The sequence below is a fragment of the Microcebus murinus genome, chromosome 3, assembly GCF_040939455.1.
Source record: "Microcebus murinus isolate Inina chromosome 3, M.murinus_Inina_mat1.0, whole genome shotgun sequence".
NCBI lineage: Eukaryota > Metazoa > Chordata > Mammalia > Primates > Cheirogaleidae > Microcebus > Microcebus murinus.
In genome coordinates this window covers 114,686,887-114,713,056 of record NC_134106.1, presented here as the reverse complement: position 1 = coordinate 114,713,056, position 26,170 = coordinate 114,686,887, and the positions used below count along the sequence as shown (strand labels likewise).

The 26,170-nt window shown below is 62.5% G+C and overlaps 7 pseudogenes; all 7 read right to left on the bottom strand.

The window, feature by feature from the left end:
- Window positions 1-2,278: 2,278 nt before the first annotated feature.
- Window positions 2,279-2,397, bottom strand: LOC142870097 (uncharacterized; annotated as a pseudogene).
- Window positions 2,398-6,219: 3,822 nt separating this feature from the next.
- LOC142870427 (uncharacterized) lies at window positions 6,220-6,338 on the bottom strand (annotated as a pseudogene).
- A 3,819-nt stretch (window positions 6,339-10,157) lies between these two features.
- Window positions 10,158-10,276, bottom strand: LOC142870426 (uncharacterized; annotated as a pseudogene).
- A 3,830-nt stretch (window positions 10,277-14,106) lies between these two features.
- Window positions 14,107-14,225, bottom strand: LOC142870425 (uncharacterized; annotated as a pseudogene).
- Window positions 14,226-18,049: 3,824 nt separating this feature from the next.
- LOC142870424 (uncharacterized) lies at window positions 18,050-18,168 on the bottom strand (annotated as a pseudogene).
- A 3,820-nt stretch (window positions 18,169-21,988) lies between these two features.
- On the bottom strand, window positions 21,989-22,107 carry LOC142870423 (uncharacterized; annotated as a pseudogene).
- A 3,826-nt stretch (window positions 22,108-25,933) lies between these two features.
- On the bottom strand, window positions 25,934-26,052 carry LOC142870421 (uncharacterized; annotated as a pseudogene).
- Window positions 26,053-26,170: the final 118 nt, after the last annotated feature.

The following is a 26,170-nucleotide window of genomic DNA, read 5'->3' as shown; positions in this document are numbered from 1 at the left end:
CCCTGCAGGAAGTGTTGGCAAGCACAGGGCCAGTCCTCCAAAGGCCCAGGTGCAGGGAGCCCAGGCCAAGCATCCCGTGGAAGAAGCCACATGCTGTGCCACCCCGGGGAACACCACTGCAGGCCACGGCCCTTCCCACCTCCTCCTCCTCCTCCTCCTCCTCCTCCTCCTCCTCCCACCCCGCCCCCGCCCCCACATGGCACAGGGCCCAGAGACACCTCAGACACTTGCTACCCAAAGTGCAAAGGGCATCAGTTGCTCCTCCAAACCCCCCCCCCAGCCCAGCAGACCACGTTGTCCAGCCAGCCCCCGGGCCTCCCTGGGGTGCCCAGCACAAAAGTGCAGACACCCACCGGACCCTCAATCTCAGTTTTCGGATGTTTTTGCCACTCTAAGGACCCGCAGGCCAGCTGGGCCTTCTGGCAGGACAGAGAGCCCCGGAATCCGACGTGGAGAGCTGGGTATACGTCCCCATGAGGAGGCGGTCCCCACCTCCGCGGCTATCCCCTTGCGGGGAGCGGCAGCCGCGGGGCCTCAGAGAAGACACCAGGCTGGGCCCCCACGGCACAGCGGGAGCACGTCCCCCGCAGGCCACTTAGCGACGGCGGCCAGCCGGCGGACGGTTGGGTTGCACGAGACGCTGCGGCCGCCCTGCTACCGGGTTCCTGGGAGGGCGTCCTGGAACCAGCGTCCACACCAAGCCCTTGGAAGGCCCAGGCGACGGAGGAGCCCCGTCAGGCAGGGGCCGAGGACGGTGACGGCCCGGGCGGGGACGAGCGTGTCAGGCAGGGGCAGAGGACGGTGACAGGTGATAGGCCGGGCGGGAAGGAGTCAGTCAGGCAGGGGCCGTGGAGGAGACGGGCTGGGTAAGGGTTAGGGTTAGTGTCAGGGCACAAGTCACAATCGCAAAGACCTGGAAGCCACCCGAGTGCCCATCGACCCACGAGTGGGTAAATAAAATGTGGCGCGTGGACACCACGGAGTGCTATTCGGCTATGAGGAGCAGCGGTGAGGGGGCACCTCTCGTGGTTCTCCTGGCCAGAGCTGGAACCCGTTCCAGTAAGCCAAGTATCCCAAGAATGGACACACGAGCACCACGTGCTCGCGCTCACCAGCAAATGGGTACGAACCGATGGACACCTAAGTGGACACAGAGGAATCACCTTCTTCGGGTGGGTGTCGGGCGGGTGGGGGGAGGGGATGGGCATACACATCCATTAGGAATGGGGTGGGTACGCACCGACTGGGGGATGGGCGCACTTGAAGCTCTGACCCGAGGGGGGAGGCTGGGAGAGGGCAACGCACCCGACCTTAACATTGGTGCCCCCACAATATGCTGGAACAACATGAGAGGTAAATGAATAAGAACACGGGGGGGGAGGGGGGCACGGGCAACACATGTCACCTTAATACTTGGACTCCCATCATCTGCTTGAAAAGAGAGAGAAAAGAAAATGCAATAATAGAGATAAGAGACACTTTTTAAAAATAATGAATCCGGCCGGGCGCTGTGGCTCACGCCTGTAATCCTAGCTCTTGGGAGGCCGAGGCGGGCGGATTGCTCAAGGTCAGGAGTTCAAAACCAGCCTGAGCAAGAGCGAGACCCCGTCTCTACTATAAATAGAAAGAAATTAATTGGCCAACTGATATATATATAAAAAATTAGCGGGGCATGGTGGCGCATGCCTGCAGTCCCAGCTACCCTGGAGGCTGAGGCAGAAGGATCACTGGAGCCCAGGAGTTTGAAGTTGCTGTGAGCTAGGCTGACGCCACGGCACTCACTCTAGCCTGGGCAACAAACCGAGACTCTGTCTCAAAAAAAAAAAAAAAAAATGAATCCGAAGAGAAAAGTAAAAGGAGGCCTGTGGAGCAGGTCTGGGTGTGACTCCGGATCCCCGAACATCAGGTGCCACCACCAAAGATTCCTACGTGTAGCCCATAGAACCCCAAAAGCAACGGGAGGAGTTCTGGTCACATACTCCCTCAAAATGACATCCTGGCCTTCTTCTGGAACTCCCTCCCCTCTCAGACTCTCAAGGTTTCCTCCAGCGTGTCGGCTCCCACAGAGCAGACCTTTGGTCTGAGACCTGACTGTCCAGAAGCCACGCATGCTGCCGCGTGGCGGCGGTGTCACGGCTCGGGACAAGAGGAGGCCCAACGGCGCGGGCTGGGGCGCCAGGCACCGCGGCGGGCGCTGAGGGTGGGGGTCACCCCCACCCCGGGCCGCCCCCGCACTCCCAGAAACGCGACAGAACCAGAGGCAAAAAAAAAAAGAAGAAGCCTACGGCACCCGGTATTCCCGGGCGGTCTCCCATCCAAGTTCTAACCAGGCCCGACCCTGCTTAGCTTCCGAGACCAGACGGGATCGGGCGCGTTCGGGGTGGTGTGGCCGTGGACGGCGGAGGGCGCCCCTGCCCCGCTCAAGAAGCCGAGCCTCTCTGCGCTTCCCCGCCGCCTCCTCCCGCCCCAGGCCCCGCGCCGGGTCGGGCCTGTTGAGTTCGCCGGCCGGGTCCCGCGGGCTCCGAGGGACGGGGGGTGACAGGCGGGGCGGGCAGGGAGCGGCGGGCCGGGGTTGGGGGCTGTCTCTGTACACACACACACTCACACTCACACTCACTCACTCACTCACACTCACACAAGATGCGCCTCCACGGCTGGACCCGCCCAGGTGGAGACCTTCAAGCCCCCCTCCTCTCCTGGCCTGGCCTCCTTCACCTCCCCGCCCCCCACCCCCAGCGCGCCGGGGCCGCAGACTGCGCACGGGCGGGAGGGGCGGGGCGCTCGCCCTTTGACCCCAGCCAGGGGCGGCCCTCCCCCACAACCCCTTTCAGCTGCGCCCCCCACCCTGTGGCCCGGCGGCCGCCTATTCCCCCGGGCCAGGGCTGGGGCACAGCGCACGGGGGAGGGGAGCCAGTGTATGGGGCGTCTCTCTCTCTCGGGATGTGTCCCATGGGTGGGGTGGGGTGGCGTGGTTTGTGGGGCGCTGAAGAAATCAGTCCCCTCCATCTCCTCCCTCTGGAAAACACCCAAGCCCTTGGAGAACTGCCCGCACCGCTACCGTGGGGGCCGGGACCCTCCTCTGTGTCCTCCTGTGGCCCAGTCCAAGGGGCCTGGGCCTGGCCGGGGCTGCACTGGACCCCAACCACCCTGGCGTGTGGACTCGCTAAAAATCGGCCATTAGATATTGGATTCCAGCGTCATTGAGGTCATTTCACTAATGAGTGCACCGCAAAGAGTTTCCTAATCCATCTGTGAGGGTGGCAACCGAAAGAGAATTTTAGAGCTGACAGAATAGGCGAGGAAAGGCATAGGAGATTTCCACACCCAGTAAGGAAGCCTTTCCCGAAGTGGAAGAAAGAAAGGAGCAAACAGAGACACCGGTAGCCCGCCCGGATCAGAGTCTGCCCCTGAGAGAAAGTACCCTGACCAGGTTCACCAGTGGGTGGGTCGCGAGCTAGCGGCACTCAGAAGAGCGAGGCCCGCAGTCTGTGCAGAAGACACCTGCACTCGGGTGTGTGTGGCGGCACAATTCCCAAGCAGCTCCAGATGTTAAACCAAGGAGAAGCCAGGGAGTTCCCAACGCCCCAGGTGTCCTCAGCCCACGACTGGCTGCTGTGGGAATGCGAAGCCCGGCTCCTTGTCTCAGAGCGGGGCAACCAGGAGGTGTGATGTCCACCCCGGGGTTCCCAGGAGGATCAGACTGAAGCTGGGACTTGGCCTGAAAGTGTCCCCTCGCATGGCCACCCCCTTCCCCTTCCTGCTCCTCTACTCCTGGTGCCCCTCCATCCAGGGGCCAGACCTTAAAGAGTCACCCGCAAGAGAATCCTGGTCCCAAAGGAGCCTTCTGGGGGACCCCTGCTGAGAGAGGTTGTGGGCATGGCCCGCTGGGGCTCTGCCCGACCCAGGGCTGAGAGATGCAACCTCCCAGCTCTGGGTCCCTGCAGGAAGTGTTGGCAAGCACAGGGCCAGTCCTCCAAAGGCCCAGGTGCAGGGAGCCCAGGCCAAGCATCCCGTGGAAGAAGCCACATGCTGTGCCACCCCGGGGAACACCACTGCAGGCCACGGCCCTTCCCACCTCCTCCTCCTCCTCCTCCTCCTCCTCCTCCTCCTCCCACCCCGCCCTCGCCCCCACATGGCACAGGGCCCAGAGACACCTCAGACACTTGCTACCCAAAGTGCAAAGGGCATCAGTTGCTCCTCCAAACCCCCCCCCCAGCCCAGCAGACCACGTTGTCCAGCCAGCCCCCGGGCCTCCCTGGGGTGCCCAGCACAAAAGTGCAGACACCCACCGGACCCTCAATCTCAGTTTTCGGATGTTTTTGCCACTCTAAGGACCCGCAGGCCAGCTGGGCCTTCTGGCAGGACAGAGAGCCCCGGAATCCGACGTGGAGAGCTGGGTATACGTCCCCATGAGGAGGCGGTCCCCACCTCCGCGGCTATCCCCTTGCGGGGAGCGGCAGCCGCGGGGCCTCAGAGAAGACACCAGGCTGGGCCCCCACGGCACAGCGGGAGCACGTCCCCCGCAGGCCACTTAGCGACGGCGGCCAGCCGGCGGACGGTTGGGTTGCACGAGACGCTGCGGCCGCCCTGCTACCGGGTTCCTGGGAGGGCGTCCTGGAACCAGCGTCCACACCAAGCCCTTGGAAGGCCCAGGCGACGGAGGAGCCCCGTCAGGCAGGGGCCGAGGACGGTGACGGCCCGGGCGGGGACGAGCGTGTCAGGCAGGGGCAGAGGACGGTGACAGGTGATAGGCCGGGCGGGAAGGAGTCAGTCAGGCAGGGGCCGTGGAGGAGACGGGCTGGGTAAGGGTTAGGGTTAGTGTCAGGGCACAAGTCACAATCGCAAAGACCTGGAAGCCACCCGAGTGCCCATCGACCCACGAGTGGGTAAATAAAATGTGGCGCGTGGACACCACGGAGTGCTATTCGGCTATGAGGAGCAGCGGTGAGGGGGCACCTCTCGTGGTTCTCCTGGCCAGAGCTGGAACCCGTTCCAGTAAGCCAAGTATCCCAAGAATGGACACACGAGCACCACGTGCTCGCGCTCACCAGCAAATGGGTACGAACCGATGGACACCTAAGTGGACACAGAGGAATCACCTTCTTCGGGTGGGTGTCGGGCGGGTGGGGGGAGGGGATGGGCATACACATCCATTAGGAATGGGGTGGGTACGCACCGACTGGGGGATGGGCGCACTTGAAGCTCTGACCCGAGGGGGGAGGCTGGGAGAGGGCAACGCACCCGACCTTAACATTGGTGCCCCCACAATATGCTGGAACAACATGAGAGGTAAATGAATAAGAACACGGGGGGGGGGAGGGGGGCACGGGCAACACATGTCACCTTAATACTTGGACTCCCATCATCTGCTTGAAAAGAGAGAGAAAAGAAAATGCAATAATAGAGATAAGAGACACTTTTTAAAAATAATGAATCCGGCCGGGCGCTGTGGCTCACGCCTGTAATCCTAGCTCTTGGGAGGCCGAGGCGGGCGGATTGCTCAAGGTCAGGAGTTCAAAACCAGCCTGAGCAAGAGCGAGACCCCGTCTCTACTATAAATAGAAAGAAATTAATTGGCCAACTGATATATATATAAAAAATTAGCGGGGCATGGTGGCGCATGCCTGCAGTCCCAGCTACCCTGGAGGCTGAGGCAGAAGGATCACTGGAGCCCAGGAGTTTGAAGTTGCTGTGAGCTAGGCTGACGCCACGGCACTCACTCTAGCCTGGGCAACAAACCGAGACTCTGTCTCAAAAAAAAAAAAAAAAAAAATGAATCCGAAGAGAAAAGTAAAAGGAGGCCTGTGGAGCAGGTCTGGGTGTGACTCCGGATCCCCGAACATCAGGTGCCACCACCAAAGATTCCTACGTGTAGCCCATAGAACCCCAAAAGCAACGGGAGGAGTTCTGGTCACATACTCCCTCAAAATGACATCCTGGCCTTCTTCTGGAACTCCCTCCCCTCTCAGACTCTCAAGGTTTCCTCCAGCGTGTCGGCTCCCACAGAGCAGACCTTTGGTCTGAGACCTGACTGTCCAGAAGCCACGCATGCTGCCGCGTGGCGGCGGTGTCACGGCTCGGGACAAGAGGAGGCCCAACGGCGCGGGCTGGGGCGCCAGGCACCGCGGCGGGCGCTGAGGGTGGGGGTCACCCCCACCCCGGGCCGCCCCCGCACTCCCAGAAACGCGACAGAACCAGAGGCAAAAAAAAAAAAGAAGAAGCCTACGGCACCCGGTATTCCCGGGCGGTCTCCCATCCAAGTTCTAACCAGGCCCGACCCTGCTTAGCTTCCGAGACCAGACGGGATCGGGCGCGTTCGGGGTGGTGTGGCCGTGGACGGCGGAGGGCGCCCCTGCCCCGCTCAAGAAGCCGAGCCTCTCTGCGCTTCCCCGCCGCCTCCTCCCGCCCCAGGCCCCGCGCCGGGTCGGGCCTGTTGAGTTCGCCGGCCGGGTCCCGCGGGCTCCGAGGGACGGGGGGTGACAGGCGGGGCGGGCAGGGAGCGGCGGGCCGGGGTTGGGGGCTGTCTCTGTACACACACACACTCACACTCACACTCACTCACTCACTCACACTCACACAAGATGCGCCTCCACGGCTGGACCCGCCCAGGTGGAGACCTTCAAGCCCCCCTCCTCTCCTGGCCTGGCCTCCTTCACCTCCCCGCCCCCCACCCCCAGCGCGCCGGGGCCGCAGACTGCGCACGGGCGGGAGGGGCGGGGCGCTCGCCCTTTGACCCCAGCCAGGGGCGGCCCTCCCCCACAACCCCTTTCAGCTGTGCCCCCCACCCTGTGGCCCGGCGGCCGCCTATTCCCCCGGGCCAGGGCTGGGGCACAGCGCACGGGGGAGGGGAGCCAGTGTATGGGGCGTCTCTCTCTCTCGGGATGTGTCCCATGGGTGGGGTGGGGTGGCGTGGTTTGTGGGGCGCTGAAGAAATCAGTCCCCTCCATCTCCTCCCTCTGGAAAACACCCAAGCCCTTGGAGAACTGCCCGCACCGCTACCGTGGGGGCCGGGACCCTCCTCTGTGTCCTCCTGTGGCCCAGTCCAAGGGGCCTGGGCCTGGCCGGGGCTGCACTGGACCCCAACCACCCTGGCGTGTGGACTCGCTAAAAATCGGCCATTAGATATTGGATTCCAGCGTCATTGAGGTCATTTCACTAATGAGTGCACCGCAAAGAGTTTCCTAATCCATCTGTGAGGGTGGCAACCGAAAGAGAATTTTAGAGCTGACAGAATAGGCGAGGAAAGGCATAGGAGATTTCCACACCCAGTAAGGAAGCCTTTCCCGAAGTGGAAGAAAGAAAGGAGCAAACAGAGACACCGGTAGCCCGCCCGGATCAGAGTCTGCCCCTGAGAGAAAGTACCCTGACCAGGTTCACCAGTGGGTGGGTCGCGAGCTAGCGGCACTCAGAAGAGCGAGGCCCGCAGTCTGTGCAGAAGACACCTGCACTCGGGTGTGTGTGGCGGCACAATTCCCAAGCAGCTCCAGATGTTAAACCAAGGAGAAGCCAGGGAGTTCCCAACGCCCCAGGTGTCCTCAGCCCACGACTGGCTGCTGTGGGAATGCGAAGCCCGGCTCCTTGTCTCAGAGCGGGGCAACCAGGAGGTGTGATGTCCACCCCGGGGTTCCCAGGAGGATCAGACTGAAGCTGGGACTTGGCCTGAAAGTGTCCCCTCGCATGGCCACCCCCTTCCCCTTCCTGCTCCTCTACTCCTGGTGCCCCTCCATCCAGGGGCCAGACCTTAAAGAGTCACCCGCAAGAGAATCCTGGTCCCAAAGGAGCCTTCTGGGGGACCCCTGCTGAGAGAGGTTGTGGGCATGGCCCGCTGGGGCTCTGCCCGACCCAGGGCTGAGAGATGCAACCTCCCAGCTCTGGGTCCCTGCAGGAAGTGTTGGCAAGCACAGGGCCAGTCCTCCAAAGGCCCAGGTGCAGGGAGCCCAGGCCAAGCATCCCGTGGAAGAAGCCACATGCTGTGCCACCCCGGGGAACACCACTGCAGGCCACGGCCCTTCCCACCTCCTCCTCCTCCTCCTCCTCCTCCTCCTCCTCCTCCCACCCCGCCCTCGCCCCCACATGGCACAGGGCCCAGAGACACCTCAGACACTTGCTACCCAAAGTGCAAAGGGCATCAGTTGCTCCTCCAAACCCCCCCCCCAGCCCAGCAGACCACGTTGTCCAGCCAGCCCCCGGGCCTCCCTGGGGTGCCCAGCACAAAAGTGCAGACACCCACCGGACCCTCAATCTCAGTTTTCGGATGTTTTTGCCACTCTAAGGACCCGCAGGCCAGCTGGGCCTTCTGGCAGGACAGAGAGCCCCGGAATCCGACGTGGAGAGCTGGGTATACGTCCCCATGAGGAGGCGGTCCCCACCTCCGCGGCTATCCCCTTGCGGGGAGCGGCAGCCGCGGGGCCTCAGAGAAGACACCAGGCTGGGCCCCCACGGCACAGCGGGAGCACGTCCCCCGCAGGCCACTTAGCGACGGCGGCCAGCCGGCGGACGGTTGGGTTGCACGAGACGCTGCGGCCGCCCTGCTACCGGGTTCCTGGGAGGGCGTCCTGGAACCAGCGTCCACACCAAGCCCTTGGAAGGCCCAGGCGACGGAGGAGCCCCGTCAGGCAGGGGCCGAGGACGGTGACGGCCCGGGCGGGGACGAGCGTGTCAGGCAGGGGCAGAGGACGGTGACAGGTGATAGGCCGGGCGGGAAGGAGTCAGTCAGGCAGGGGCCGTGGAGGAGACGGGCTGGGTAAGGGTTAGGGTTAGTGTCAGGGCACAAGTCACAATCACAAAGACCTGGAAGCCACCCGAGTGCCCATCGACCCACGAGTGGGTAAATAAAATGTGGCGCGTGGACACCACGGAGTGCTATTCGGCTATGAGGAGCAGCGGTGAGGGGGCACCTCTCGTGGTTCTCCTGGCCAGAGCTGGAACCCGTTCCAGTAAGCCAAGTATCCCAAGAATGGACACACGAGCACCACGTGCTCGCGCTCACCAGCAAATGGGTACGAACCGATGGACACCTAAGTGGACACAGAGGAATCACCTTCTTCGGGTGGGTGTCGGGCGGGTGGGGGGAGGGGATGGGCATACACATCCATTAGGAATGGGGTGGGTACGCACCGACTGGGGGATGGGCGCACTTGAAGCTCTGACCCGAGGGGGGAGGCTGGGAGAGGGCAACGCACCCGACCTTAACATTGGTGCCCCCACAATATGCTGGAACAACATGAGAGGTAAATGAATAAGAACACGGGGGGGGAGGGGGGCACGGGCAACACATGTCACCTTAATACTTGGACTCCCATCATCTGCTTGAAAAGAGAGAGAAAAGAAAATGCAATAATAGAGATAAGAGACACTTTTTAAAAATAATGAATCCGGCCGGGCGCTGTGGCTCACGCCTGTAATCCTAGCTCTTGGGAGGCCGAGGCGGGCGGATTGCTCAAGGTCAGGAGTTCAAAACCAGCCTGAGCAAGAGCGAGACCCCGTCTCTACTATAAATAGAAAGAAATTAATTGGCCAACTGATATATATATAAAAAATTAGCGGGGCATGGTGGCGCATGCCTGCAGTCCCAGCTACCCTGGAGGCTGAGGCAGAAGGATCACTCGAGCCCAGGAGTTTGAAGTTGCTGTGAGCTAGGCTGACGCCACGGCACTCACTCTAGCCTGGGCAACAAACCGAGACTCTGTCTCAAAAAAAAAAAAAAAAAAAATGAATCCGAAGAGAAAAGTAAAAGGAGGCCTGTGGAGCAGGTCTGGGTGTGACTCCGGATCCCCGAACATCAGGTGCCACCACCAAAGATTCCTACGTGTAGCCCATAGAACCCCAAAAGCAACGGGAGGAGTTCTGGTCACATACTCCCTCAAAATGACATCCTGGCCTTCTTCTGGAACTCCCTCCCCTCTCAGACTCTCAAGGTTTCCTCCAGCGTGTCGGCTCCCACAGAGCAGACCTTTGGTCTGAGACCTGACTGTCCAGAAGCCACGCATGCTGCCGCGTGGCGGCGGTGTCACGGCTCGGGACAAGAGGAGGCCCAACGGCGCGGGCTGGGGCGCCAGGCACCGCGGCGGGCGCTGAGGGTGGGGGTCACCCCCACCCCGGGCCGCCCCCGCACTCCCAGAAACGCGACAGAACCAGAGGCAAAAAAAAAAAGAAGAAGCCTACGGCACCCGGTATTCCCGGGCGGTCTCCCATCCAAGTTCTAACCAGGCCCGACCCTGCTTAGCTTCCGAGACCAGACGGGATCGGGCGCGTTCGGGGTGGTGTGGCCGTGGACGGCGGAGGGCGCCCCTGCCCCGCTCAAGAAGCCGAGCCTCTCTGCGCTTCCCCGCCGCCTCCTCCCGCCCCAGGCCCCGCGCCGGGTCGGGCCTGTTGAGTTCGCCGGCCGGGTCCCGCGGGCTCCGAGGGACGGGGGGTGACAGGCGGGGCGGGCAGGGAGCGGCGGGCCGGGGTTGGGGGCTGTCTCTGTACACACACACACTCACACTCACACTCACTCACTCACTCACACTCACACAAGATGCGCCTCCACGGCTGGACCCGCCCAGGTGGAGACCTTCAAGCCCCCCTCCTCTCCTCGCCTGGCCTCCTTCACCTCCCCGCCCCCCACCCCCAGCGCGCCGGGGCCGCAGACTGCGCACGGGCGGGAGGGGCGGGGCGCTCGCCCTTTGACCCCAGCCAGGGGCGGCCCTCCCCCACAACCCCTTTCAGCTGCGCCCCCCACCCTGTGGCCCGGCGGCCGCCTATTCCCCCGGGCCAGGGCTGGGGCACAGCGCACGGGGGAGGGGAGCCAGTGTATGGGGCGTCTCTCTCTCTCGGGATGTGTCCCATGGGTGGGGTGGGGTGGCGTGGTTTGTGGGGCGCTGAAGAAATCAGTCCCCTCCATCTCCTCCCTCTGGAAAACACCCAAGCCCTTGGAGAACTGCCCGCACCGCTACCGTGGGGGCCGGGACCCTCCTCTGTGTCCTCCTGTGGCCCAGTCCAAGGGGCCTGGGCCTGGCCGGGGCTGCACTGGACCCCAACCACCCTGGCGTGTGGACTCGCTAAAAATCGGCCATTAGATATTGGATTCCAGCGTCATTGAGGTCATTTCACTAATGAGTGCACCGCAAAGAGTTTCCTAATCCATCTGTGAGGGTGGCAACCGAAAGAGAATTTTAGAGCTGACAGAATAGGCGAGGAAAGGCATAGGAGATTTCCACACCCAGTAAGGAAGCCTTTCCCGAAGTGGAAGAAAGAAAGGAGCAAACAGAGACACCGGTAGCCCGCCCGGATCAGAGTCTGCCCCTGAGAGAAAGTACCCTGACCAGGTTCACCAGTGGGTGGGTCGCGAGCTAGCGGCACTCAGAAGAGCGAGGCCCGCAGTCTGTGCAGAAGACACCTGCACTCGGGTGTGTGTGGCGGCACAATTCACAAGCAGCTCCAGATGTTAAACCAAGGAGAAGCCAGGGAGTTCCCAACGCCCCAGGTGTCCTCAGCCCACGACTGGCTGCTGTGGGAATGCGAAGCCCGGCTCCTTGTCTCAGAGCGGGGCAACCAGGAGGTGTGATGTCCACCCCGGGGTTCCCAGGAGGATCAGACTGAAGCTGGGACTTGGCCTGAAAGTGTCCCCTCGCATGGCCACCCCCTTCCCCTTCCTGCTCCTCTACTCCTGGTGCCCCTCCATCCAGGGGCCAGACCTTAAAGAGTCACCCGCAAGAGAATCCTGGTCCCAAAGGAGCCTTCTGGGGGACCCCTGCTGAGAGAGGTTGTGGGCATGGCCCGCTGGGGCTCTGCCCGACCCAGGGCTGAGAGATGCAACCTCCCAGCTCTGGGTCCCTGCAGGAAGTGTTGGCAAGCACAGGGCCAGTCCTCCAAAGGCCCAGGTGCAGGGAGCCCAGGCCAAGCATCCCGTGGAAGAAGCCACATGCTGTGCCACCCCGGGGAACACCACTGCAGGCCACGGCCCTTCCCACCTCCTCCTCCTCCTCCTCCTCCTCCTCCTCCTCCTCCCACCCCGCCCCCGCCCCCGCCCCCACATGGCACAGGGCCCAGAGACACCTCAGACACTTGCTACCCAAAGTGCAAAGGGCATCAGTTGCTCCTCCAAACCCCCCCCCCAGCCCAGCAGACCACGTTGTCCAGCCAGCCCCCGGGCCTCCCTGGGGTGCCCAGCACAAAAGTGCAGACACCCACCGGACCCTCAATCTCAGTTTTCGGATGTTTTTGCCACTCTAAGGACCCGCAGGCCAGCTGGGCCTTCTGGCAGGACAGAGAGCCCCGGAATCCGACGTGGAGAGCTGGGTATACGTCCCCATGAGGAGGCGGTCCCCACCTCCGCGGCTATCCCCTTGCGGGGAGCGGCAGCCGCGGGGCCTCAGAGAAGACACCAGGCTGGGCCCCCATGGCACAGCGGGAGCACGTCCCCCGCAGGCCACTTAGCGACGGCGGCCAGCCGGCGGACGGTTGGGTTGCACGAGACGCTGCGGCCGCCCTGCTACCGGGTTCCTGGGAGGGCGTCCTGGAACCAGCGTCCACACCAAGCCCTTGGAAGGCCCAGGCGACGGAGGAGCCCCGTCAGGCAGGGGCCGAGGACGGTGACGGCCCGGGCGGGGACGAGCGTGTCAGGCAGGGGCAGAGGACGGTGACAGGTGATAGGCCGGGCGGGAAGGAGTCAGTCAGGCAGGGGCCGTGGAGGAGACGGGCTGGGTAAGGGTTAGGGTTAGTGTCAGGGCACAAGTCACAATCGCAAAGACCTGGAAGCCACCCGAGTGCCCATCGACCCACGAGTGGGTAAATAAAATGTGGCGCGTGGACACCACGGAGTGCTATTCGGCTATGAGGAGCAGCGGTGAGGGGGCACCTCTCGTGGTTCTCCTGGCCAGAGCTGGAACCCGTTCCAGTAAGCCAAGTATCCCAAGAATGGACACACGAGCACCACGTGCTCGCGCTCACCAGCAAATGGGTACGAACCGATGGACACCTAAGTGGACACAGAGGAATCACCTTCTTCGGGTGGGTGTCGGGCGGGTGGGGGGAGGGGATGGGCATACACATCCATTAGGAATGGGGTGGGTACGCACCGACTGGGGGATGGGCGCACTTGAAGCTCTGACCCGAGGGGGGAGGCTGGGAGAGGGCAACGCACCCGACCTTAACATTGGTGCCCCCACAATATGCTGGAACAACATGAGAGGTAAATGAATAAGAACACGGGGGGGGGGGAGGGGGGCACGGGCAACACATGTCACCTTAATACTTGGACTCCCATCATCTGCTTGAAAAGAGAGAGAAAAGAAAATGCAATAATAGAGATAAGAGACACTTTTTAAAAATAATGAATCCGGCCGGGCGCTGTGGCTCACGCCTGTAATCCTAGCTCTTGGGAGGCCGAGGCGGGCGGATTGCTCAAGGTCAGGAGTTCAAAACCAGCCTGAGCAAGAGCGAGACCCCGTCTCTACTATAAATAGAAAGAAATTAATTGGCCAACTGATATATATATAAAAAATTAGCGGGGCATGGTGGCGCATGCCTGCAGTCCCAGCTACCCTGGAGGCTGAGGCAGAAGGATCACTGGAGCCCAGGAGTTTGAAGTTGCTGTGAGCTAGGCTGACGCCACGGCACTCACTCTAGCCTGGGCAACAAACCGAGACTCTGTCTCAAAAAAAAAAAAAAAAAAAAATGAATCCGAAGAGAAAAGTAAAAGGAGGCCTGTGGAGCAGGTCTGGGTGTGACTCCGGATCCCCGAACATCAGGTGCCACCACCAAAGATTCCTACGTGTAGCCCATAGAACCCCAAAAGCAACGGGAGGAGTTCTGGTCACATACTCCCTCAAAATGACATCCTGGCCTTCTTCTGGAACTCCCTCCCCTCTCAGACTCTCAAGGTTTCCTCCAGCGTGTCGGCTCCCACAGAGCAGACCTTTGGTCTGAGACCTGACTGTCCAGAAGCCACGCATGCTGCCGCGTGGCGGCGGTGTCACGGCTCGGGACAAGAGGAGGCCCAACGGCGCGGGCTGGGGCGCCAGGCACCGCGGCGGGCGCTGAGGGTGGGGGTCACCCCCACCCCGGGCCGCCCCCGCACTCCCAGAAACGCGACAGAACCAGAGGCAAAAAAAAAAAAGAAGAAGCCTACGGCACCCGGTATTCCCGGGCGGTCTCCCATCCAAGTTCTAACCAGGCCCGACCCTGCTTAGCTTCCGAGACCAGACGGGATCGGGCGCGTTCGGGGTGGTGTGGCCGTGGACGGCGGAGGGCGCCCCTGCCCCGCTCAAGAAGCCGAGCCTCTCTGCGCTTCCCCGCCGCCTCCTCCCGCCCCAGGCCCCGCGCCGGGTCGGGCCTGTTGAGTTCGCCGGCCGGGTCCCGCGGGCTCCGAGGGACGGGGGGTGACAGGCGGGGCGGGCAGGGAGCGGCGGGCCGGGGTTGGGGGCTGTCTCTGTACACACACACACTCACACTCACACTCACTCACTCACTCACACTCACACAAGATGCGCCTCCACGGCTGGACCCGCCCAGGTGGAGACCTTCAAGCCCCCCTCCTCTCCTGGCCTGGCCTCCTTCACCTCCCCGCCCCCCACCCCCAGCGCGCCGGGGCCGCAGACTGCGCACGGGCGGGAGGGGCGGGGCGCTCGCCCTTTGACCCCAGCCAGGGGCGGCCCTCCCCCACAACCCCTTTCAGCTGCGCCCCCCACCCTGTGGCCCGGCGGCCGCCTATTCCCCCGGGCCAGGGCTGGGGCACAGCGCACGGGGGAGGGGAGCCAGTGTATGGGGCGTCTCTCTCTCTCGGGATGTGTCCCATGGGTGGGGTGGGGTGGCGTGGTTTGTGGGGCGCTGAAGAAATCAGTCCCCTCCATCTCCTCCCTCTGGAAAACACCCAAGCCCTTGGAGAACTGCCCGCACCGCTACCGTGGGGGCCGGGACCCTCCTCTGTGTCCTCCTGTGGCCCAGTCCAAGGGGCCTGGGCCTGGCCGGGGCTGCACTGGACCCCAACCACCCTGGCGTGTGGACTCGCTAAAAATCGGCCATTAGATATTGGATTCCAGCGTCATTGAGGTCATTTCACTAATGAGTGCACCGCAAAGAGTTTCCTAATCCATCTGTGAGGGTGGCAACCGAAAGAGAATTTTAGAGCTGACAGAATAGGCGAGGAAAGGCATAGGAGATTTCCACACCCAGTAAGGAAGCCTTTCCCGAAGTGGAAGAAAGAAAGGAGCAAACAGAGACACCGGTAGCCCGCCCGGATCAGAGTCTGCCCCTGAGAGAAAGTACCCTGACCAGGTTCACCAGTGGGTGGGTCGCGAGCTAGCGGCACTCAGAAGAGCGAGGCCCGCAGTCTGTGCAGAAGACACCTGCACTCGGGTGTGTGTGGCGGCACAATTCACAAGCAGCTCCAGATGTTAAACCAAGGAGAAGCCAGGGAGTTCCCAACGCCCCAGGTGTCCTCAGCCCACGACTGGCTGCTGTGGGAATGCGAAGCCCGGCTCCTTGTCTCAGAGCGGGGCAACCAGGAGGTGTGATGTCCACCCCGGGGTTCCCAGGAGGATCAGACTGAAGCTGGGACTTGGCCTGAAAGTGTCCCCTCGCATGGCCACCCCCTTCCCCTTCCTGCTCCTCTACTCCTGGTGCCCCTCCATCCAGGGGCCAGACCTTAAAGAGTCACCCACAAGAGAATCCTGGTCCCAAAGGAGCCTTCTGGGGGACCCCTGCTGAGAGAGGTTGTGGGCATGGCCCGCTGGGGCTCTGCCCGACCCAGGGCTGAGAGATGCAACCTCCCAGCTCTGGGTCCCTGCAGGAAGTGTTGGCAAGCACAGGGCCAGTCCTCCAAAGGCCCAGGTGCAGGGAGCCCAGGCCAAGCATCCCGTGGAAGAAGCCACATGCTGTGCCACCCCGGGGAACACCACTGCAGGCCACGGCCCTTCCCACCTCCTCCTCCTCCTCCTCCTCCTCCTCCTCCTCCTCCTCCCACCCCGCCCCCGCCCCCACATGGCACAGGGCCCAGAGACACCTCAGACACTTGCTACCCAAAGTGCAAAGGGCATCAGTTGCTCCTCCAAACCCCCCCCCCAGCCCAGCAGACCACGTTGTCCAGCCAGCCCCCGGGCCTCCCTGGGGTGCCCAGCACAAAAGTGCAGACACCCACCGGACCCTCAATCTCAGTTTTCGGATGTTTTTGCCACTCTAAGGACCCGCAGGCCAGCTGGGCCTTCTGGCAGGACAGAGAGCCCCGGAATCCGACGTGGAGAGCTGGGTATACGTCCCCATGAGGAGGCGGTCCCCACCTCCGCGGCTATCCCCTTGCGGGGAGCGGCAGCCGCGGGGCCTCAGAGAAGACACCAGGCTGGGCCCCCACGGCACAGCGGGAGCACGTCCCCCGCAGGCCACTTAGCGACGGCGGCCAGCCGGCGGACGGTTGGGTTGCACGAGACGCTGCGGCCGCCCTGCTACCGGGTTCCTGGGAGGGCGTCCTGGAACCAGCGTCCACACCAAGCCCTTGGAAGGCCCAGGCGACGGAGGAGCCCCGTCAGGCAGGGGCCGAGGACGGTGACGGCCCGGGCGGGGACGAGCGTGTCAGGCAGGGGCAGAGGACGGTGACAGGTGATAGGCCGGGCGGGAAGGAGTCAGTCAGGCAGGGGCCGTGGAGGAGACGGGCTGGGTAAGGGTTAGGGTTAGTGTCAGGGCACAAGTCACAATCGCAAAGACCTGGAAGCCACCCGAGTGCCCATCGACCCACGAGTGGGTAAATAAAATGTGGCGCGTGGACACCACGGAGTGCTATTCGGCTATGAGGAGCAGCGGTGAGGGGGCACCTCTCGTGGTTCTCCTGGCCAGAGCTGGAACCCGTTCCAGTAAGCCAAGTATCCCAAGAATGGACACACGAGCACCACGTGCTCGCGCTCACCAGCAAATGGGTACGAACCGATGGACACCTAAGTGGACACAGAGGAATCACCTTCTTCGGGTGGGTGTCGGGCGGGTGGGGGGAGGGGATGGGCATACACATCCATTAGGAATGGGGTGGGTACGCACCGACTGGGGGATGGGCGCACTTGAAGCTCTGACCCGAGGGGGGAGGCTGGGAGAGGGCAACGCACCCGACCTTAACATTGGTGCCCCCACAATATGCTGGAACAACATGAGAGGTAAATGAATAAGAACACGGGGGGGGGAGGGGGGCACGGGCAACACATGTCACCTTAATACTTGGACTCCCATCATCTGCTTGAAAAGAGAGAGAAAAGAAAATGCAATAATAGAGATAAGAGACACTTTTTAAAAATAATGAATCCGGCCGGGCGCTGTGGCTCACGCCTGTAATCCTAGCTCTTGGGAGGCCGAGGCGGGCGGATTGCTCAAGGTCAGGAGTTCAAAACCAGCCTGAGCAAGAGCGAGACCCCGTCTCTACTATAAATAGAAAGAAATTAATTGGCCAACTGATATATATATAAAAAATTAGCGGGGCATGGTGGCGCATGCCTGCAGTCCCAGCTACCCTGGAGGCTGAGGCAGAAGGATCACTGGAGCCCAGGAGTTTGAAGTTGCTGTGAGCTAGGCTGACGCCACGGCACTCACTCTAGCCTGGGCAACAAACCGAGACTCTGTCTCAAAAAAAAAAAAAAAAAAAATGAATCCGAAGAGAAAAGTAAAAGGAGGCCTGTGGAGCAGGTCTGGGTGTGACTCCGGATCCCCGAACATCAGGTGCCACCACCAAAGATTCCTACGTGTAGCCCATAGAACCCCAAAAGCAACGGGAGGAGTTCTGGTCACATACTCCCTCAAAATGACATCCTGGCCTTCTTCTGGAACTCCCTCCCCTCTCAGACTCTCAAGGTTTCCTCCAGCGTGTCAGCTCCCACAGAGCAGACCTTTAGTCTGAGACCTGACTGTCCAGAAGCCACGCATGCTGCCGCGTGGCGGCGGTGTCACGGCTCGGGACAAGAGGAGGCCCAACGGCGCGGGCTGGGGCGCCAGGCACCGCGGCGGGCGCTGAGGGTGGGGGTCACCCCCACCCCGGGCCGCCCCCGCACTCCCAGAAACGCGACAGAACCAGAGGCAAAAAAAAAAAAGAAGAAGCCTACGGCACCCGGTATTCCCGGGCGGTCTCCCATCCAAGTTCTAACCAGGCCCGACCCTGCTTAGCTTCCGAGACCAGACGGGATCGGGCGCGTTCGGGGTGGTGTGGCCGTGGACGGCGGAGGGCGCCCCTGCCCCGCTCAAGAAGCCGAGCCTCTCTGCGCTTCCCCGCCGCCTCCTCCCGCCCCAGGCCCCGCGCCGGGTCGGGCCTGTTGAGTTCGCCGGCCGGGTCCCGCGGGCTCCGAGGGACGGGGGGTGACAGGCGGGGCGGGCAGGGAGCGGCGGGCCGGGGTTGGGGGCTGTCTCTGTACACACACACACTCACACTCACACTCACTCACTCACTCACACTCACACAAGATGCGCCTCCACGGCTGGACCCGCCCAGGTGGAGACCTTCAAGCCCCCCTCCTCTCCTGGCCTGGCCTCCTTCACCTCCCCGCCCCCCACCCCCAGCGCGCCGGGGCCGCAGACTGCGCACGGGCGGGAGGGGCGGGGCGCTCGCCCTTTGACCCCAGCCAGGGGCGGCCCTCCCCCACAACCCCTTTCAGCTGCGCCCCCCACCCTGTGGCCCGGCGGCCGCCTATTCCCCCGGGCCAGGGCTGGGGCACAGCGCACGGGGGAGGGGAGCCAGTGTATGGGGCGTCTCTCTCTCTCGGGATGTGTCCCATGGGTGGGGTGGGGTGGCGTGGTTTGTGGGGCGCTGAAGAAATCAGTCCCCTCCATCTCCTCCCTCTGGAAAACACCCAAGCCCTTGGAGAACTGCCCGCACCGCTACCGTGGGGGCCGGGACCCTCCTCTGTGTCCTCCTGTGGCCCAGTCCAAGGGGCCTGGGCCTGGCCGGGGCTGCACTGGACCCCAACCACCCTGGCGTGTGGACTCGCTAAAAATCGGCCATTAGATATTGGATTCCAGCGTCATTGAGGTCATTTCACTAATGAGTGCACCGCAAAGAGTTTCCTAATCCATCTGTGAGGGTGGCAACCGAAAGAGAATTTTAGAGCTGACAGAATAGGCGAGGAAAGGCATAGGAGATTTCCACACCCAGTAAGGAAGCCTTTCCCGAAGTGGAAGAAAGAAAGGAGCAAACAGAGACACCGGTAGCCCGCCCGGATCAGAGTCTGCCCCTGAGAGAAAGTACCCTGACCAGGTTCACCAGTGGGTGGGTCGCGAGCTAGCGGCACTCAGAAGAGCGAGGCCCGCAGTCTGTGCAGAAGACACCTGCACTCGGGTGTGTGTGGCGGCACAATTCCCAAGCAGCTCCAGATGTTAAACCAAGGAGAAGCCAGGGAGTTCCCAACGCCCCAGGTGTCCTCAGCCCACGACTGGCTGCTGTGGGAATGCGAAGCCCGGCTCCTTGTCTCAGAGCGGGGCAACCAGGAGGTGTGATGTCCACCCCGGGGTTCCCAGGAGGATCAGACTGAAGCTGGGACTTGGCCTGAAAGTGTCCCCTCGCATGGCCACCCCCTTCCCCTTCCTGCTCCTCTACTCCTGGTGCCCCTCCATCCAGGGGCCAGACCTTAAAGAGTCACCCGCAAGAGAATCCTGGTCCCAAAGGAGCCTTCTGGGGGACCCCTGCTGAGAGAGGTTGTGGGCATGGCCCGCTGGGGCTCTGCCCGACCCAGGGCTGAGAGATGCAACCTCCCAGCTCTGGGTCCCTGCAGGAAGTGTTGGCAAGCACAGGGCCAGTCCTCCAAAGGCCCAGGTGCAGGGAGCCCAGGCCAAGCATCCCGTGGAAGAAGCCACATGCTGTGCCACCCCGGGGAACACCACTGCAGGCCACGGCCCTTCCCACCTCCTCCTCCTCCTCCTCCTCCTCCTCCTCCTCCTCCCACCCCGCCCTCGCCCCCACATGGCACAGGGCCCAGAGACACCTCAGACACTTGCTACCCAAAGTGCAAAGGGCATCAGTTGCTCCTCCAAACCCCCCCCCCAGCCCAGCAGACCACGTTGTCCAGCCAGCCCCCGGGCCTCCCTGGGGTGCCCAGCACAAAAGTGCAGACACCCACCGGACCCTCAATCTCAGTTTTCGGATGTTTTTGCCACTCTAAGGACCCGCAGGCCAGCTGGGCCTTCTGGCAGGACAGAGAGCCCCGGAATCCGACGTGGAGAGCTGGGTATACGTCCCCATGAGGAGGCGGTCCCCACCTCCGCGGCTATCCCCTTGCGGGGAGCGGCAGCCGCGGGGCCTCAGAGAAGACACCAGGCTGGGCCCCCACGGCACAGCGGGAGCACGTCCCCCGCAGGCCACTTAGCGACGGCGGCCAGCCGGCGGACGGTTGGGTTGCACGAGACGCTGCGGCCGCCCTGCTACCGGGTTCCTGGGAGGGCGTCCTGGAACCAGCGTCCACACCAAGCCCTTGGAAGGCCCAGGCGACGGAGGAGCCCCGTCAGGCAGGGGCCGAGGACGGTGACGGCCCGGGCGGGGACGAGCGTGTCAGGCAGGGGCAGAGGACGGTGACAGGTGATAGGCCGGGCGGGAAGGAGTCAGTCAGGCAGGGGCCGTGGAGGAGACGGGCTGGGTAAGGGTTAGGGTTAGTGTCAGGGCACAAGTCACAATCACAAAGACCTGGAAGCCACCCGAGTGCCCATCGACCCACGAGTGGGTAAATAAAATGTGGCGCGTGGACACCACGGAGTGCTATTCGGCTATGAGGAGCAGCGGTGAGGGGGCACCTCTCGTGGTTCTCCTGGCCAGAGCTGGAACCCGTTCCAGTAAGCCAAGTATCCCAAGAATGGACACACGAGCACCACGTGCTCGCGCTCACCAGCAAATGGGTACGAACCGATGGACACCTAAGTGGACACAGAGGAATCACCTTCTTCGGGTGGGTGTCGGGCGGGTGGGGGGAGGGGATGGGCATACACATCCATTAGGAATGGGGTGGGTACGCACCGACTGGGGGATGGGCGCACTTGAAGCTCTGACCCGAGGGGGGAGGCTGGGAGAGGGCAACGCACCCGACCTTAACATTGGTGCCCCCACAATATGCTGGAACAACATGAGAGGTAAATGAATAAGAACACGGGGGGGGAGGGGGGCACGGGCAACACATGTCACCTTAATACTTGGACTCCCATCATCTGCTTGAAAAGAGAGAGAAAAGAAAATGCAATAATAGAGATAAGAGACACTTTTTAAAAATAATGAATCCGGCCGGGCGCTGTGGCTCACGCCTGTAATCCTAGCTCTTGGGAGGCCGAGGCGGGCGGATTGCTCAAGGTCAGGAGTTCAAAACCAGCCTGAGCAAGAGCGAGACCCCGTCTCTACTATAAATAGAAAGAAATTAATTGGCCAACTGATATATATATAAAAAATTAGCGGGGCATGGTGGCGCATGCCTGCAGTCCCAGCTACCCTGGAGGCTGAGGCAGAAGGATCACTCGAGCCCAGGAGTTTGAAGTTGCTGTGAGCTAGGCTGACGCCACGGCACTCACTCTAGCCTGGGCAACAAACCGAGACTCTGTCTCAAAAAAAAAAAAAAAAAAAATGAATCCGAAGAGAAAAGTAAAAGGAGGCCTGTGGAGCAGGTCTGGGTGTGACTCCGGATCCCCGAACATCAGGTGCCACCACCAAAGATTCCTACGTGTAGCCCATAGAACCCCAAAAGCAACGGGAGGAGTTCTGGTCACATACTCCCTCAAAATGACATCCTGGCCTTCTTCTGGAACTCCCTCCCCTCTCAGACTCTCAAGGTTTCCTCCAGCGTGTCGGCTCCCACAGAGCAGACCTTTGGTCTGAGACCTGACTGTCCAGAAGCCACGCATGCTGCCGCGTGGCGGCGGTGTCACGGCTCGGGACAAGAGGAGGCCCAACGGCGCGGGCTGGGGCGCCAGGCACCGCGGCGGGCGCTGAGGGTGGGGGTCACCCCCACCCCGGGCCGCCCCCGCACTCCCAGAAACGCGACAGAACCAGAGGCAAAAAAAAAAAAGAAGAAGCCTACGGCACCCGGTATTCCCGGGCGGTCTCCCATCCAAGTTCTAACCAGGCCCGACCCTGCTTAGCTTCCGAGACCAGACGGGATCGGGCGCGTTCGGGGTGGTGTGGCCGTGGACGGCGGAGGGCGCCCCTGCCCCGCTCAAGAAGCCGAGCCTCTCTGCGCTTCCCCGCCGCCTCCTCCCGCCCCAGGCCCCGCGCCGGGTCGGGCCTGTTGAGTTCGCCGGCCGGGTCCCGCGGGCTCCGAGGGACGGGGGGTGACAGGCGGGGCGGGCAGGGAGCGGCGGGCCGGGGTTGGGGGCTGTCTCTGTACACACACACACTCACACTCACACTCACTCACTCACTCACACTCACACAAGATGCGCCTCCACGGCTGGACCCGCCCAGGTGGAGACCTTCAAGCCCCCCTCCTCTCCTCGCCTGGCCTCCTTCACCTCCCCGCCCCCCACCCCCAGCGCGCCGGGGCCGCAGACTGCGCACGGGCGGGAGGGGCGGGGCGCTCGCCCTTTGACCCCAGCCAGGGGCGGCCCTCCCCCACAACCCCTTTCAGCTGCGCCCCCCACCCTGTGGCCCGGCGGCCGCCTATTCCCCCGGGCCAGGGCTGGGGCACAGCGCACGGGGGAGGGGAGCCAGTGTATGGGGCGTCTCTCTCTCTCGGGATGTGTCCCATGGGTGGGGTGGGGTGGCGTGGTTTGTGGGGCGCTGAAGAAATCAGTCCCCTCCATCTCCTCCCTCTGGAAAACACCCAAGCCCTTGGAGAACTGCCCGCACCGCTACCGTGGGGGCCGGGACCCTCCTCTGTGTCCTCCTGTGGCCCAGTCCAAGGGGCCTGGGCCTGGCCGGGGCTGCACTGGACCCCAACCACCCTGGCGTGTGGACTCGCTAAAAATCGGCCATTAGATATTGGATTCCAGCGTCATTGAGGTCATTTCACTAATGAGTGCACCGCAAAGAGTTTCCTAATCCATCTGTGAGGGTGGCAACCGAAAGAGAATTTTAGAGCTGACAGAATAGGCGAGGAAAGGCATAGGAGATTTCCACACCCAGTAAGGAAGCCTTTCCCGAAGTGGAAGAAAGAAAGGAGCAAACAGAGACACCGGTAGCCCGCCCGGATCAGAGTCTGCCCCTGAGAGAAAGTACCCTGACCAGGTTCACCAGTGGGTGGGTCGCGAGCTAGCGGCACTCAGAAGAGCGAGGCCCGCAGTCTGTGCAGAAGACACCTGCACTCGGGTGTGTGTGGCGGCACAATTCACAAGCAGCTCCAGATGTTAAACCAAGGAGAAGCCAGGGAGTTCCCAACGCCCCAGGTGTCCTCAGCCCACGACTGGCTGCTGTGGGAATGCGAAGCCCGGCTCCTTGTCTCAGAGCGGGGCAACCAGGAGGTGTGATGTCCACCCCGGGGTTCCCAGGAGGATCAGACTGAAGCTGGGACTTGGCCTGAAAGTGTCCCCTCGCATGGCCACCCCCTTCCCCTTCCTGCTCCTCTACTCCTGGTGCCCCTCCATCCAGGGGCCAGACCTTAAAGAGTCACCCGCAAGAGAATCCTGGTCCCAAAGGAGCCTTCTGGGGGACCCCTGCTGAGAGAGGTTGTGGGCATGGCCCGCTGGGGCTCTGCCCGACCCAGGGCTGAGAGATGCAACCTCCCAGCTCTGGGTCCCTGCAGGAAGTGTTGGCAAGCACAGGGCCAGTCCTCCAAAGGCCCAGGTGCAGGGAGCCCAGGCCAAGCATCCCGTGGAAGAAGCCACATGCTGTGCCACCCCGGGGAACACCACTGCAGGCCACGGCCCTTCCCACCTCCTCCTCCTCCTCCTCCTCCTCCTCCTCCTCCTCCTCCCACCCCGCCCCCGCCCCCACATGGCACAGGGCCCAGAGACACCTCAGACACTTGCTACCCAAAGTGCAAAGGGCATCAGTTGCTCCTCCAAACCCCCCCCCCAGCCCAGCAGACCACGTTGTCCAGCCAGCCCCCGGGCCTCCCTGGGGTGCCCAGCACAAAAGTGCAGACACCCACCGGACCCTCAATCTCAGTTTTCGGATGTTTTTGCCACTCTAAGGACCCGCAGGCCAGCTGGGCCTTCTGGCAGGACAGAGAGCCCCGGAATCCGACGTGGAGAGCTGGGTATACGTCCCCATGAGGAGGCGGTCCCCACCTCCGCGGCTATCCCCTTGCGGGGAGCGGCAGCCGCGGGGCCTCAGAGAAGACACCAGGCTGGGCCCCCACGGCACAGCGGGAGCACGTCCCCCGCAGGCCACTTAGCGACGGCGGCCAGCCGGCGGACGGTTGGGTTGCACGAGACGCTGCGGCCGCCCTGCTACCGGGTTCCTGGGAGGGCGTCCTGGAACCAGCGTCCACACCAAGCCCTTGGAAGGCCCAGGCGACGGAGGAGCCCCGTCAGGCAGGGGCCGAGGACGGTGACGGCCCGGGCGGGGACGAGCGTGTCAGGCAGGGGCAGAGGACGGTGACAGGTGATAGGCCGGGCGGGAAGGAGTCAGTCAGGCAGGGGCCGTGGAGGAGACGGGCTGGGTAAGGGTTAGGGTTAGTGTCAGGGCACAAGTCACAATCGCAAAGACCTGGAAGCCACCCGAGTGCCCATCGACCCACGAGTGGGTAAATAAAATGTGGCGCGTGGACACCACGGAGTGCTATTCGGCTATGAGGAGCAGCGGTGAGGGGGCACCTCTCGTGGTTCTCCTGGCCAGAGCTGGAACCCGTTCCAGTAAGCCAAGTATCCCAAGAATGGACACACGAGCACCACGTGCTCGCGCTCACCAGCAAATGGGTACGAACCGATGGACACCTAAGTGGACACAGAGGAATCACCTTCTTCGGGTGGGTGTCGGGCGGGTGGGGGGAGGGGATGGGCATACACATCCATTAGGAATGGGGTGGGTACGCACCGACTGGGGGATGGGCGCACTTGAAGCTCTGACCCGAGGGGGGAGGCTGGGAGAGGGCAACGCACCCGACCTTAACATTGGTGCCCCCACAATATGCTGGAACAACATGAGAGGTAAATGAATAAGAACACGGGGGGGGGGGAGGGGGGCACGGGCAACACATGTCACCTTAATACTTGGACTCCCATCATCTGCTTGAAAAGAGAGAGAAAAGAAAATGCAATAATAGAGATAAGAGACACTTTTTAAAAATAATGAATCCGGCCGGGCGCTGTGGCTCACGCCTGTAATCCTAGCTCTTGGGAGGCCGAGGCGGGCGGATTGCTCAAGGTCAGGAGTTCAAAACCAGCCTGAGCAAGAGCGAGACCCCGTCTCTACTATAAATAGAAAGAAATTAATTGGCCAACTGATATATATATAAAAAATTAGCGGGGCATGGTGGCGCATGCCTGCAGTCCCAGCTACCCTGGAGGCTGAGGCAGAAGGATCACTGGAGCCCAGGAGTTTGAAGTTGCTGTGAGCTAGGCTGACGCCACGGCACTCACTCTAGCCTGGGCAACAAACCGAGACTCTGTCTCAAAAAAAAAAAAAAAAAAAATGAATCCGAAGAGAAAAGTAAAAGGAGGCCTGTGGAGCAGGTCTGGGTGTGACTCCGGATCCCCGAACATCAGGTGCCACCACCAAAGATTCCTACGTGTAGCCCATAGAACCCCAAAAGCAACGGGAGGAGTTCTGGTCACATACTCCCTCAAAATGACATCCTGGCCTTCTTCTGGAACTCCCTCCCCTCTCAGACTCTCAAGGTTTCCTCCAGCGTGTCGGCTCCCACAGAGCAGACCTTTGGTCTGAGACCTGACTGTCCAGAAGCCACGCATGCTGCCGCGTGGCGGCGGTGTCACGGCTCGGGACAAGAGGAGGCCCAACGGCGCGGGCTGGGGCGCCAGGCACCGCGGCGGGCGCTGAGGGTGGGGGTCACCCCCACCCCGGGCCGCCCCCGCACTCCCAGAAACGCGACAGAACCAGAGGCAAAAAAAAAAAAGAAGAAGCCTACGGCACCCGGTATTCCCGGGCGGTCTCCCATCCAAGTTCTAACCAGGCCCGACCCTGCTTAGCTTCCGAGACCAGACGGGATCGGGCGCGTTCGGGGTGGTGTGGCCGTGGACGGCGGAGGGCGCCCCTGCCCCGCTCAAGAAGCCGAGCCTCTCTGCGCTTCCCCGCCGCCTCCTCCCGCCCCAGGCCCCGCGCCGGGTCGGGCCTGTTGAGTTCGCCGGCCGGGTCCCG